The 15,998-nt window shown below is 43.4% G+C and overlaps 1 long non-coding RNA gene across 2 annotated transcripts in view; it reads left to right on the plus strand.

Annotated features, from left to right (window-relative positions):
• Positions 1 to 851: 851 nt before the first annotated feature.
• The window catches only part of LOC141242299 (uncharacterized), a 49,416-nt gene continuing 34,269 nt past the window's right edge, over positions 852 to 15,998 (plus strand). Inside the window, exons 1-3 of one of the 2 annotated variants that reach the window (XR_012306903.1) lie at positions 852 to 1,513; positions 2,871 to 2,951; positions 10,736 to 10,825. This is a non-coding gene — a long non-coding RNA (uncharacterized lncRNA). The remainder of the gene's footprint in view (positions 1,514 to 2,870; positions 2,952 to 10,735; positions 10,826 to 15,998) is intronic. The other variant, XR_012306902.1, reaches the window with a different exon arrangement.

Consider the following 15,998-nt stretch of genomic DNA (forward strand, 5'->3'; position numbering starts at 1 on the left):
CAGCGAGCACCCGAGCGTGCTCGCTGAAGGGGTTGATGGAACACGCTCGATCATCACTAATAGTTACCAGATGCCTCTAAGGAATCGTTTTTGGCCTCTGTTTTACTGATGCTTGAAGTGCAAATTTTTGTAGCGCTAATGATTAAGTAATATACCCCTCCCTCCTATTCCCATTCATGACCATGCAGGATTTGGAAAGCTAAATCCATAGACACCTCTATATCTTTTATCTGTTGCTGCATTTGAGTGCTCTGGGTGTAACGGAGCACTTACCGAGCCTCAGCCTTCCAAGGTTGCTTCCCTGCCCAGCATCAACCTCTTTATTTTGATTGATAGCTCACTGTCTGATTTTCCTTGCCTGGTGCCTGACGTTCCAAAAAACTGTGAGCTTTCATTGACACCTGAGGCTAAGTTCCCACCATAAGCTTTCGTGAGTTTTTGATGTTACAGATTTAAAGCAAAAAAAAAAACAAGTAACCTATTTTACTTAATAGGTGCAGGAATGCTGTAGAAAATCTGCAACATCGAAAACTCACCAAAAGCAATGGGAACGTAGCCTAAAGAGACCGGATGCTTGATGTGGGAGATAATCTCAGGAGACAGAGACTTAACTCCTTATTTGCATGTGAACCAAAATTCTAATTACTTAGAAGTGCAGCAACAGATAGAAGATATAAAAGTGTCCATTGGTTTAGATTTACATTTCAAAGGCCTGCATGCCCACATCTGAGGTCTAACAGATTTCCTTTTAAAATTAGTGTATTGCTTTGAACTGGAGCTATTGCTCAATCAGTAGCGCCACACATAGTCACAAGGTAGCCCTAGCCTAATGGAGCACCATAGACACTAGCACTGGGAACTTTCCCTCCGTACACGCAGAACATAAACAAAAGCAAAAAGCTATTTGGCACATTACTTAATTATTTATGTATATTTATAGAATGAAATGTTGGATCTCGTACGAGCTCTATCCTTGTTTTTCACAGAACTCCTATCTATTATAGTCTAGGGCTGTTCACATATTTCTGCGGACCGCGTATTTTTCACTGAAACGCGTTGACCTGTCGGATTTTGATCCAAATCAAAGTTTAGAACTTCTCGGATGGAAAACAAAGCTGATGAAAATCGGTCATTTTTTTTTTACCTACAAGAGAAATCACTGTGGTCTGAATGAGGCCTTACTCCATTATTTATTTTTTTAAGCAGCGTTCATTCCAGGCTGCTCTACAATGAAGAGGGTTTACACACCTAAAATACATATATAAAACACAGAAACAAGCTACCATTGACAGACTATTATGGAGGGGGACACTGCCACCACGAGCTAACAGTGTGGATTCTGGGGTCTCGCTCCTTCCCTCAAGGTGTATTCCAAAAGCCGCCTCCAATAAGCAAGTTCTGGCCAAGCTGCAGGTGGAGAGGGAGCCAGGATTACGGTGAAGGCCCAGACTGCGTCTCTGTTTTACACTTACGAGAGGGAAAGAAGTATCTCCTGAACCTGATCGACACTCCGGTGAGTGTGACGTTTCTTCTTGATTTGTTTCTCTGTGGTCTTGTTGCGGATGTTCAGATACTGAATGAGTTATACAAAATGCAGCAGCTGCTCTAATAATAATAATTAATTTACAGGATGGGCCATTTATATGGATACACCTAAATTAAATGGGAATGGTTGGTGATATCATCTTCCTGTTTGTGGCACATTAGTATATGGGAGGGGGAAAACTTTTCCAGATGGGTGGTGACCATGGTGGCCATTTTGAAGTCAGCCATTTTGGATCCAACTTTATTTTTTTCAATGGCAAGAGGGTCATGTGACACATCACACTTATTGAGAATTTCATAGGAAAAACAATAGTGTGCTTGGTTTTAACGTAACTTTATTCTTTCATGAGTTTTTTACAAGTTTATGACCACTTATAAAATGTGTTCAAAGTGCTGCCCATTGTGTTGGATTGTCAATGCAGCCCTCTTCTTCCACTCTTGACACACTGATAGCAACACCGCAGAAGAAATGCTAGCACAGGCTTCCAGTATCCGTTGTTTCAGGTTGATATCACCAACCATTCCCATTTAATTTAGGTGTATCCATATAAATGGCCCACCCTGTAGATATAACACTGTTTTTTTGTTTATTTGTTTGTTTTTTATAGACGCCCATAAGAGCTATCCAATATTTTAACATTGAAAGAGTTTGCTCTCAGATTACAGCTTATCACTTCTCCACAGAACAGATTGCTTGCTAATTGCTGGGGGACCCATCTCTGGGACTCCCAATCACAGGAAATCAGGTGCACGAGCCATATTACGCCCATGGATTGGCAGATGAGCGTGTGCACTGCTGCTCCACTCAAAGGCTAATGGGCTGCCGGAGATGGCCGAATTCAGAGCTCGGCTATCTCCATCAGTCCCGTAGACAATGGCACCACTCCATTAAAAAAGGGAATGTGAGACATCTGTTCTTCTGATCATTGGAGGTCCCGGTTGTCACACCCGTACAGAATAGCCAAAAAGTTGCGATCTTGGCACAGCCTATTTAAGAATGCTATAGAAAAAAAAACACCAGCTCACCCACAGCCCGGAGATCGTGTGGCCACACGTGTGTAAATCACAGGAAAAAGAAAAGGAACTCCAGCTCCATAAAATCGATCTTTATTATTTCATCTTTAAAAGTTCATTAATCCACAAGGTTCAAGTGAAAACTTTATGCAACATAGCAGCATGTTTCAAACGCTCAGCATTCTTTGTCCATCTACATAAGAAATGACTCCCCTCACATTTAAATATGGTTATTTAAGAATGCGCCTTGTATCCATCAGTCCATAATTGTCCAACATGTTTTCCCTTTTAACGTTTTTGTACTTTTGTAGGGTCATGTTGATTTTAGCTACGAAGTTTCAAGGTCCCTTTCTGCATGCCAAGGTGTATTATTGGTGGTCGACGCAAATGAGGTACTTTTTCTTAGTGACGTTGTATATAATTATAATGCTTATGCTACCTGTAAGGTAGATATAATTTATGATATACTGTTACTTCTTTATTCTTCCAGATTTATTGTACACTTGCATCTATACTCTTATTAGATTCTGATTATATAGAGACAGAGACTCTGATTCCAGCCAAGTCTCAATAACTGGCTGCTTGTTTTAGTTTTATCACTCAAGGACTAGTAAACCTGCTACCATGTAGTCCTCCACATTCATGAGCTCTATATATAACCCCACCCGCACCACTGATTGACAGCTTTCTGTGTACCCTGTTCATAGACAGAATATCTGCAGCTAATAAAGGGATTTTATCAACACTGCATCAAGCAGCTCAGTAAGTGACACATCGCTGGAATCCAGGTACCACGGGTTTACCGTAACTAGAGGGGCCAGAAGACTGCGGCGTCTGAGCTCCTCCACTGATTAGAAGCACTTCACTATAATATTAAACCGTGAAGGTTTCTGCTAGCAGTGCAAAGGTTAATCTGTTCAGTTGAGAGCTGCTAGAGCTTTCCAGCATTGATGGTCTCAGCTGTTCAGTGTTGGCCTCTCCCTCTCCTATATATGCTCGCCTCTGGCAATCTGGGATTCCCAGTGTTAGATTTATGCTGCCTAGTTCCTAGTTCTGGAGTCGGAGGTGTTGGTTGTTTGAAGAGGCGTTTGTGTGTTAACTGCCATCTTTGCCAGAGACATAAGGAGACACTCCAATTTGCAGGGGGCCTGGGGTCAAGGGCACCTAGGTTTGAGTTAACTGAAGAACCCATGCTGTTGGGTGTGGCAACTTGTTCTGTTGCTCCAACTGTAGTTCGTCAGAAAGGGTGTCTGTGTGTGTGTGTTTCTATGTGTGTGTGTGTTTGTGTGCGCGCTTTTCCTAAACACCCACCGGAAAACTAAGGTGCCCGAGTTGTGGAGGGAATTGGCAACTCGGGGATGTACTTAATTCCTCTGTGGGTAGGTCACAATTTTTTTTACCGTTCAAGATCCATCTTGGCAAAAGTATGGTGGTAATTTCTGACTTTTTTGACAGTGGGGCGGGGTTTAGTTTGATCGACGCTAGGTTCGATCAGGACCTCAAACCTCATAAATTCTCTAGATCAACACCCATAATCGCCATTGACTCTGCACCCTTGAGCTAGGGCTATTTTACTCTTGTCGTTCGTGTGCTACATCTGCAGGTAGGGGCATTGCACTCAAAATTTATTGACTGTTATGTGCTAGAGGGCTTGCCCGCTCCTGTGGTCCTTGGACTACCTTGGTTTACGCTGCACAATCCTGTGGTAGGCTGTGTGCCCACTATGTGTTTTTTTTAAGCATTTCCGCAGCGGCAATTCCGCTGCAGAAACGCTTAAAAAAACGCTTGGTAGAAGGTCTGCAATGTTCCCCAATGATAATAAGCATGTGCTATGCACATGCCGCAGAGATTTCCGCTGCGGATTCAGTGCGGAAAAATCCGCAGCACTACCTATTATTTTGCGTAATCGCGGCGTTTTCGCCGCCATTGACTTGCATTGAATCACTTCATATCCGCATGACTACATGTGCACATGCGGATATTAAGCGATTCAATGTGCGAATGGTACCCGGGTCTGGAGAAGAGGAGACTCTCCTCCAGCCCCGGGTACCATGGTACCTGTAGAAAAAAAAAAATACATTATACTTACCTTCTGATGGCCCCCGGTCTTTTCTCCGCTGCGTCCAGTCCACAGGGAGCAGCACAGAAGCCGGTGCAGAAGGGAAGACAAGGGCTGAGCCACTTACACAGACAGAAAGCTGAGGAGAGGAGGACATGTTATTACTCCAGGATCCGCTCCATTCATTCCCTATGTGGCGTACAAGCGCTGAGCTCGGCTTTTCCGGAGCCCCATAGAGAATGAATGGAGCTGCAGTTGATCCCTGACTTTCCACTCCTTCCCGATCAGACGATGGTTCGCAGCGTCAGACCCCACGATCAGTAAGTAATCACCGAGCCTGTGGATAAGTGATAACTTGTTTTCTTCAGACATCCCCTTTAAGCAATGGAGCATGCCAGCAGAGAAGGTGGGAGGAGGCGCTGGTTACAGGGGAGACTTTACCTCTGGAGGCCCCATATAGGGCATGTGAGGGGCAGACACTTCCCGTATTCATCATTACTGAACCCCCGCTCTGTACGGCTCTTATCTGAGCTGCAGGAGATGCAGCAGTTACTAATCAGCCGCTCTCCGTTCACTTGCAGCCGCCCGAGCTCTGCTATGCCTGTTAGGGGTGAAGTTCGGGTCCTAGGAGGCAGCGACTATGCAGCCTGCACAGCAGATCACAGCCCGGGCACCGCGTTGCCGGGTAAATTTCCACTTTGTGAGTTGATTCTTGTGCAGCAGCCCCATGCAAGTTGCTCCGCTCTCCTCGGCCAGCTTCTGCTGAAGACTGAGCTCCTCTGCCCAATCTAGGAGCTCAATAGCCCTGATCACGTCAGTGGTAGCCCAGCGCTGCTGGATCAGATTTACAAATGGCAAACTAATCAGCCCTAGGTATTTCTAATATGTGCAGAGCAGGCGACATAAGTCTGACCGGTGTCCTCATAGACATTTCCACAGCCGGGGTCTAATAGGAGCAGTAAGATGGCCGTCATGGGGTCCATTGTTAGATCTCGGCTGCCATAGAAACTCATCGGCACCAAGATCGCGCCTCCCTCTCCTGTCTAAAGTGCCTAAATGCTGTGGAAGCCCCCTACTGTGTCATACAATGGATTAAGCTGCCAGGATCAGGGTTGGCTCTACTGTCGGCGGCTGAGGCAGGAGCAGGACTGTGTTATTCAGCCACACTTCTGCCGCAGATCTTGCTGCTTCTGGTTGAGACCTTGCCCTCATTTATCAATGACACGACGGATGTCCTTACTAGGTTTGACAGCATCTTTGTGGATGATAATACTCTTTTTGTCACTGCTGATGTGGAGACACTATATACTTGCATTGAACATGATGTTGGTTTTGGAGGCTGTCCGCCTCTTCCTGGGTGCCTCCGACCTGGACGGCCCTTTGTGCGGGTTTATCCTTGGGCTGCTGCGCTTTATACTTACCACAATTTTTTTTACTTTTAAAATCTGTTTTACCTGCAGAGGCGCGGTACGGCCATGGGTGCGGCCTGTTCCCCCTCATATGCCAATCTCTTCTTGGGTTTATGGGAGAGACACATCTTTGGTGGCGAGGGGGTGTGGGTCACTGACCATGTGCTGTGCTGGCACCTGTATATTTGTTTTTGTGGAAAGGTACGGCGCAGCAGCTTGGGACTTTCATGAACAGACTAAATCAAAACAATTTAAACATTCATTTAACATATAAATACCACTCAACGAAAATTGATTTCTTGGACGTCAGCCTTGGGGTCGACTCTCTGTCGTCCGTCCAGACTGTCGTCTTTAGAAAAACAACAGCAGTCAATGCTCTTATTCATGCTTCGTCTGCCCATGATCCCGCCACCATAAGGGCCGTCCAGGTCGGACAGTTCTTCCGGGTGAGGCGGATATGTTCCTCCAACCAACTGTTTGAGGCACAGGCAAAGGACCTCCAGACCCGATTTATACAACGTGGCTATAGCCGTGATTCTATTAAGAGAGGATATGCCAGGGCTAAAACAACCCCAAGATCCCAATTATTATACCAACGTAGAAGAAAGGACACAGGGAAAGGCCAAATTCATTTTATTTCCACGTTTAATAGCGAGTGGAATAATATGCGGGCAATTTTAATGAAACACTGGCCTATCCTGAGTGAGGAAGCATGTCTGGCTCACCACTTGGGCGAACGACTATCTGACACCCAGAAGGTCTCGCAATTTAAGCGATCTTATAGTCAGCAGCCATTACGTTCCTCCTAACAGTATGTTTTTGTCATCCTTCAAAAATACACTGGGGTTCTACACCTGTGGCCACTGCCTGGCCTGCACGAATGTACTTCGCTGCAAGACCTTTGACTCTGCTGGAGGTGACCGACAATTTAAGATCCTACATTGGATCTCGTGTAGTGATCTATTATGCTTCATCTATGTGGGACTCGCCTCCAGAGAACTCAGTCAGGGTCCGCGAACACGTTAGGGACATTAATGCGGCGAGGCATGTGACCGATACCTCAGAACTTAAAACGATTCCCCGTCATTTTAAAGAATTCCACAACTGCGACCCTCGATCCCTCATGATTAGGGGTATCGATTTGATACACCTTGGGACGAGAGGTGGCAATATAAAAAAAACTTCTTGCACGATGGATCGTTACGCTTGACACCATGGCCTCCAAGGGCCTCAATGAGTCTTAGTTTTGCCTCTTTCCTCTAGATCAGTGATTTTCAACCAGTGTTCCGCGGCACACTAGTGTGCCGTGACACATGGTCGGGTGTGCCGCGGGGAAAGTTCCCCAAACTATGGTGCCCCCTCTGTTTTGTTTCCCGGCAATGCGCTCGATGCGCAGTCACGCCTTCTTACAATGTAGGAGACGTGTACAATAACACATGCGCAAGCTTTGAACCTCGCGCGACTTAATGACGTCACCGAGGCCGGCGCGTCATCCTGAGAGCGGAGAGACTCTCGCATTTGCCCGCCGCCAAGGTAATGCCCGCCAATAATGCTGACTATATGAGCTTTTGCCTGAGTATATGAACTGTTGGCAGAATACTCAGCATAAGAGCTGGTACTTTTAGTACTCCAGCAGTATACTGCATATAACAATGAGAAATGTAAAATGAGAAATACTATAGTCATGAGGCTGGAGTACTACAAGTACCAGCTCATATGCTGAGTATATGAGCTGGCACTTGTACTCTGGCCTCATGGCCATAGTACTTCTCATTGTACCCCTTTATATTGCAGTATATGAGCCACATAATAATCAGCACCATATACTGTGGCGCTGTACAGTGCACATCACCACAGTATATGATGCTGATAATCATGTGCTCATATACGTGGGACTGTATTTATGAGGTTACATGGGATTGAATATATGAGGGGGTTATCCTTTTTTATTTCACTTTTTTAAAAATAAATAATTTATTGAAAGGACCTCTGCCAGGCATATTTCACTCTTGAGGGCTAAAAAAGTAGCTCTTGTGGTGGTAAGAAGCTGATTTAAAACCCCCAAGAGTGAACTCCGTGAGAGTTGTATGTATGGAATAATAAATGATATTAGTACCGTTCTTCAGCAGTCATGTCCTGCTTGAATTGACTCTAGTGGCGTAGCACTTGGCAGCCGGCTCTATTCTACTTATAGAGAAAGCTGAGTGCTACGTCACTAGTGTCAATTCAAGCAGGAAATGCAGACCGTAGTAATATAAGTTATTATCACACACATACAGCTCTCGCGAAGTTCACTCTTGGGGGGTTTAAATCAGCTTCTTGTCACCACGAGAGCTGCTTTTTAAGCCCTCAGGAATGAAAGATGCCTAGCAGAGGTCCTTTAAGTGTGGCAGATAATGTAATACTCTTCTATTTTAGTGTGTGGCTGCGCACACTATCTCAGCAGTGATGGAGAAGTATTTGAGAATAGAAAAGGCAAATGCCGAACAGGACCCTGGACACAATCCTAACCCAAATGAAGGCCCTAGTATGAGAGTTCGACAAAAGAAAAAAGACAAGACGGTGAGCTCAAGGCAATACAGTGAAAGCTATCTTTCATTTGGATTTACTTCCACTGGGGATGCGACAGCACCAACACCACTGTGCTTGGTGTGTGGTGAGAAGCTTTCCAATAGCGCTATGGTGCCAAGCAAACTTAAACGCCATCTCCAAACGAAACACCCTTCCGTTCAAAATAAACCGATGGAGTATTTTGTTCGCTTACGTACAAACAATGAGAAAGGGGCAACTTTTTTGAGAAAAAGCACAAAGGTAAACGAGAGAGCCCTCAAAGCTAGCTACCTTGTTGCTGAACTCATAGCTAAATCAAAAAAGTCCCACACTGTGGCAGAAACATTAATACTACCAGCTTGTAAAGCTATTGTAAATGAGATGCTTGGCCCTGAAGCAGCTAAAGAGATAGCTAAAGTGCCTCTCTCTGATAACACAATTGCCAGACGGATTGATGACTTGTCTGCGGACATTGAAACAGTTGTTTTGGAAAAGGTGCGCATCAGTAAGAAATTTGCCTTGCAACTTGATGAGTCGACGGATATCAGTGGACATTGTCAGTTGTTGGCCAATGTGCGTTTTGTGGATGGTGAAGCCATTAGAGAAAACTTCCTATTTTGCAAGGCACTGACAGAAAAATCAACAGGAGAGGCAGTATTCCAAGTCACATCGGAATATCTTGATAAAAGTGGACTTACATGGGAAAACTGCACAGGTGTCTGCACTGATGGAGCCGCAGCCATGGTCGGACGCATCAAAGGCTTTGTAAGTAGGGTTAAAGAAAGAAACCCAGATGTTCTTGCTACCCACTGTTTCTTGCACCGTGAGGCCCTCGTTGCAAAGACCTTACCAGCAGATCTAGCTCCTGTGTTGGATGATGTTGTGTGCATAGTGAACTTTGTGAAGACGCGACCTTTGAGATGTCGCTTATTTGCGTCTTTGTGTACAGAAATGGGAGCGGAACATAAAATCTTATTGCTCCACACGGAGGTCAGGTGGCTGTCACGCGGCAAAGTGCTGGCCCGTGTGTATGAGTTGCGAGAGGAACTTAAAATATTTCTTACAAACGAGAGGTCCGATTATTCAAAGCTGCTTGCAAGTGATGAGTGGTGTGCAAAGCTGGCTGATATATTTCAATATCTGAATGAACTAAACACACGGATGCAAGGTCGAAATGAAAACCTGCTTACAAGCACTGATAAAATGAACGGATTCTGTTTAAAGGTGCAGCTCTGGCAACAACATGTGCAGGGTGGCAACCTTCAGCTGTTCCCACTCACCGAGAAACTGCATGATGACAATACTGCTGCAATGTGCGAAGCGATTGGCAGACATTTGAAAACTCTTGAGGAGAAGTTATCGTTCTATTTCTCTTCAGCCTTCACAGAATGCCTTGACTGGGTTAGGGACCCATACAGCTCATTATCCGTTGCTGGAAAGGACATGACTTTAAAGGAGCAAGAGGAACTCGTTGAACTGAAGCAAGATCGCGGTTTAAAGCTAAAGTTTGCTGATCTTCCTTTGGACAGTTTTTGGTTATCTGTTGCCAAGGAGTTCCCCATTCTGGCCAACAAAGCTATTTTGACATTGCTCCCATTTTCAACCACATATCTATGTGAGCTGGGCTTCTCAAGCTTGACTACGATAAAAACTAAAAACAGGGAGAAACTGAGAACTGTTGAGGAAGAGCTTCGTGTGTGTCTTTCCACCATTCCTGCCAGGATATCCCTTTTGTGTTTATCGAAACAGGCCCAGGTTTCACACTGAGTGAGTAAAATAAATTTAGAATCTATATTATTAACTATATGTATAATATGACTGTTTTAGTGTCATTTTGTGCTATTTTGGTTGGTGGTGTGCCCCAGGATTTTCTAAGTATAAAAAGTGTGCCGCGGCTCAAAAAAGGTTGAAAATCACTGATCTAGAGGGCACAAAGGAGGCGTTATTACTATGTAAGTGACACAGTGATGAATTTATTATGTGGGGCATTAAGAGGAGTGCTGTTTCTGTACCACACAGCAGGTGCAGTAATAGGGTCACATTCGACAGCTGTAGCTAGGTATTGGGGAATCAGCAGAATGAGGATTTTGTGCAGGTTGGGAATAGATGACAGAGACAGTGCAAGAAATGTGAGAAGTCAAATGTGTTTTCGTTACAGATGAGTCCTGGCTAGAGAAGTTGTCATGTTGGTCTGGGCTAGATGGAAAAGACGGTAAAATAGACTACTCCACCAGAAAGAGCGTCAGCTGTAAGTTACTATATATAGCTGTACAGTAATCTCTTACATGTTCTGCAGGACTGGTAACTACCACTATATGGTCACCATATGGCGGTTATATCAGTGTTGGTCTCTGTGTAGAGATTTATTTTCAGTAACAACGCAGCCATCGGCTGAGGTTCTTCTATACACATGATCAGGGTTCACCACCGTAGTTGTGTACAAAGTTACTTGGTTAGGGGCTCACTCAGATGTTTCACCCCCTCTGAGCTGAACCCCTAGCAATGCCTCTGGGCAAAGACTTTTTCACTACCGAATATATATATATATATATATATGTATATATATATATATATATAGTACAGACCAAAAGTTTGGACACACCTTCTCATTTAAAGATTTTTCTGTATTTTCATGACTTTGAAAATTGTACATTCACACTGAAGGCATCAAAACTATGAATTAACACATGTGGAATTATATACTTAACAAAAAAGTGTGAAACAACTGAAAATATGTCTTATATTCTAGGTTCTTCAAAGTAGCCACCTTTTGCTTTCATGACTGCTTTGCACACTCTTGGCATTCTCTTGATGAGGTTCAAGAGGTAGTCACCGGAAATGGTTTTCACTTCACAGGTGTGCCCTGTCAGGTTTAATAAGTGGGATTTCTTGCCTTATAAATGGGGTTGGGACCATCAGTTGTGTTGTGCAGAAGTCAGGTGGATACACAGCTGGTAGTCATACTGAATAAACTGTTAGAATTTGTATTATGGCAAGAAAAAAGCAGCTAAGTAAAGAAAAAAGAGTGGCCATCATTACTTTAAGAAATGAAGGTCAGTCAGTCCGAAAAATTGGGCAAACTTTGAAAGTATCCCCAAGTGCAGATGCAAAAACCATCAAGCGCTACAAAGAAACTGGCTCACATGAGGACCGCCCCAGGAAAGGAAGACCAAGAGTCATCTCTGCTTCTGAGGATAAGTTTATCTGAGTCACCAGCCTCAGAAATAGCAGGTTAACAGCAGCTCAGATTAGAGACCAGGTCAATGCCACACAGAGTTCTAGCAGCAGACACATCTCTACAACAACTGTTAAGAGGAGACTTTGTGCAGCAGGCCTTCATGGTAAAATAGCTGCTAGGAAACCACTGCTAAGGACAGGCAACAAGCAGAAGAGACTTGTTTGGGCTAAAGAACACAGGGAATGGACATTAGACCAGTGGAAATCTGTGCTTTGGTCTGATGAGTCTAAATTTGAGATCTTTGGTTCCAACCACCGTGTCTTTGTGCGATGCAGAAAAGGTGAACGGATGGACTCTACATGCCTGGTTCCCACCGTGAAGCATGGAGGAGGAGGTGTGATGGTGTGGGGGTGCTTTGCTGGTGACACTGTTGGGTATTTATTCAAAATTGAAGGCATACTGAATCAGCATGGCTACCACAGCATATTGCAGCGGCATGCTATTCCATCCGGTTTGCGTTTAGTTGGACCATCCATTTATTTATCAACAGGACAATGACCCCAAACACACCTCCAGGCTGTGTAAGGGCTATTTGACCAAGAAGGAGAGTGATGGGGTGCTACGCCAGATGACCTGGCCTCCACAGTCACCAGACCTGTACCCAATCGAGATGGTGTGGGGTGAGCTGGGCTGCAGAGTGAAGGCAAAAGGGCCAACAAGTGCTAAGCATCTCTGGGAACTCCAAGATTGATTGAACACCATTTCCGGTGACTACCTCTTGAAGCTCATCAAGAGAATGCCAAGAGTGTGCAAAGCAGTCATCAAAGCACAAGGTGGCTACTTTGAAGAACCTAGAATATAAGACATATTTTCAGTTGTTTCACACTTTTTTGTTAAGTATATAATTCCACATGTGTTAATTCATAGCTTTGATGCCTTCAGTGTGAATGTACAATTTTCATAGTCATGAAAATACAGAAAAATCTTTAAATGAGAAGGTGTGTCCAAACTTTTGGTCTGTACTGTATACATACACACACTGTATACAGGTGCATCTCACTAAATTAGAATATCCTCAAAAAGTTAATTTATTTCAGTTCTTCAACACAAAAAGTGAAACTCATATATTATATAGAGTCATTACAAACAGAGTGATCTATTTCAAGTGTTTATTTCTGTTAATGTTGATGATTATGGCTACAGCCAATGAAAACACAAAAGTCATTATCTTAGTAAATTAAAATAATTAACACCTGCAAAGGCTTGATAAGCAGTTAAAAAGGTCCCTTAGTCTGTTTCAGTAGGCTGCACAATCATGGGGAAGACTGCTGACTAGATGGATGTCCAGAAAGCAGTCATTGACACAGTCCACAAGGTCGCAGATTTCCAATTTTCATTTGGAAATCAAGGTCCCAGAGTCTGGAGGAAGAGTGGAGGGGCACATAATCCTAGCTGCTTGAGGTCTAGTATGAAGTTTCCACAATCAGTGATGGTTTGGGGAGCCATGTCATCTGCTGGTGTAGGTTCACTGTGTTTCATCAAGACCAAAAAGTCAGCACAGCATTTCTACCAGGAAATTTTAGAGCACTTCATGCTTCCCTCTGCCGAAAAGCTTTTTGGAGATGCAAATTTCATTCTTCAGCAGGACTTGGCACCTGTCCACGCTGCCAAAAGTACCAATACCTGGTTTACAAACAACAGTATCACTGTGCTTGATTGGCCAGCAAACTCGCCTGACCTGTATTGTCAATACGAAGATGAGAGACACCAGACCCAACAATGCAACGAGCTGAAGACTGCTATCAAAGGAACCTGGGCTTCCATAACACCTCAGCAGTGCCACAGGCTGATCGCCTCCATGCCACGCCACATTGATGCAGTAATTGATTCAAAAGGAGCAAGACCAAGTATTGAGTGCATTTACTGAACATACGTTTCAGTAGGCCAACATTTTGGATTTTAAAAACATTTTCAAGCTATTGTTATAAAGTATTCTAATTTACTGAATTAATGACTTTTGTGTTTTCATTGGCTGTAAGCCATAACCATCAACATTAACAGAAATAAACACTTGAAATAGATCACTCTGTTTGTAATGACTCTATATAATATATGAGTTTCACTTTTTGTATTGAAGAACTGAAATAAATTAATTTTTGATGATATTCTAATTTAGAGAGATGCACATGTATATGCCCTCCATCCTGGTATATATTTCCCTCATCCTGGCCCCATCCTGGTATATCTACATGTCCTCCATCCTGATATCTATGTTCCCCTTCATGGTCTTATCCTGGTGTGTGTGTGTATATAATATATATATATATATATATACATATATACACAGTACAGACCAAAAGTTTGAACACACCTCATTTAAAGATTTTTCTGTATTTTCATGACTATGAAAATTGTACATTCACACTGAAGGCATCAAAACTATGAATTAACACGTGTGGAATTATATACTTAACAAAAAAGTGTGAAACAACTGAAAATATGTCTTATATTCTAGGTTCTTCAAAGTAGCCACCTTTTGCTTTGATGACTGCTTTGCACACTCTTGGCATTCTCTTGATGAGCTTCAAGAGATAGTCACCGGAAATGGTCTTCCAACAATCTTGAAGGAGTTCCCAGAGATACTTAGCACTTGTTGGCCCTTTTGCCTTCACTCTGCGGTCCAGCTCACCCCAAACCATCTCGATTGGGTTCAGGTCTGGTGACTGTGGAGGCCAGGTCATCTGGCGTAGCACTCCATCACTCTACTCCTTGGTCAAATAGCTCTTACACAGCCTGGAGGTGTGTTTGGGGTCATTGTCCTGTTGAAAAATAAATGATGGTCCAACTAAACGCAAACCGGATGGAATAGCATGCCGCTGCAAGATGCTGTGGTAGCCATGCTGGTTCAGTATGCCTTCAATTTTGAATAAATCCCCAACAGTGTCACCATCAAAGCACCCCCACACCATCACACCTCCTCCTCCATGCTTCACGGTAGGAACCAGGCATGTAGAGTCCATCCGTTCACCTTTTCTGCATCGCACAAAGAAGAGGTTGGAATCAAAGATCTCAAATTTGGACTCATCAGACCAAAGCACAGATTTCCACTGGTCTAATGTCCATTCCCTGTGTTCTTTAGCCCAAACTGTTCTCTTACGATTGTTGCCTGTTCTTAGCAGTGGTTTCCTAGCAGCTATTTTACCATGAAGGCCTGCTGCACAGTCTCCTCTTAACAGTTGTTGAAGAGATGTGTCTGCTGCTAGAACTCTGTGTGGCATTGACCTGGTCTCTAATCTGAGCTGATGCTAACCAGTGATTTCTGAGGCTGGTGACTCGGATAAATTTATCCTCAGAAGCAGAGGTGACTCTTGGTCTTCCTTTCCTGGGGCGGTCCTCATGTGAGCCTTTTTCTTTGTAGCGCTTGATCGTTTTTGCAACTGCACTTGGGGACACTTTCAAAGTTTGCCCAATTTTTCGGACTGATTGACCTTCATTTCTTAAAGTAATGATGGCCACTCGTTTTTCTTTACTTAGCTGTTTTTTTCTTGCCATAATACAAATTCTAACAGTCTATTCAGTAGGACTATCAGCTGTGTATCCACCTGACTTCTGCACAACACAACTGATGGTCCCAACCCCATTTATAAGGCAAGAAATCCCACTTATTAAACCTGGCAGGGCCCACCTGTGAAGTGAAAACCATTTCCGGTGACTACCTCTTGAAGCTCATGAAGAGAATGCCAAGAGTGTGCAAAGCAGTCATGAAAGCAAAACATGGCTACTTTGAAGAACCTAGAATATAAGACATATTTTCAGTTGTTTCAAACTTTTTTGTTAAGTATATAATTCCACATGTGTGAATTCATAGTTTTGATGCCTTCAGTGTGAATGTACAATTTCCATAGTCAAGAAAATGCAGAAAAATCTTTAAATGAGGTGTGTCCAAACTTTTGGTCTGTACTGTGTATATATATATATATATATATATATATATATATATATATATATATATATATATATATATATATATATATATATATATATATATATATATAAATAAATAAACACCCCATCCTGGTATATATGTCCCTTATCCTGGGCCACATCCTGGTATATATGTCCCTTATCCTAGGCCCCATCCTGGTATATATCCCTTATCCTGAGCCACATCCTGGTGTATATATCCCCCATCCTGGTATATATGTTCCTTATCTTGGGCCCAGAGGCATATCTTAGTTCAGGG

The sequence above is a fragment of the Phyllobates terribilis genome, unplaced genomic scaffold, assembly GCF_046119375.1.
Source record: "Phyllobates terribilis strain yellow unplaced genomic scaffold, ASM4611937v1 Scaffold_1040__1_contigs__length_458401, whole genome shotgun sequence".
Lineage (NCBI taxonomy): Eukaryota > Metazoa > Chordata > Amphibia > Anura > Dendrobatidae > Phyllobates > Phyllobates terribilis.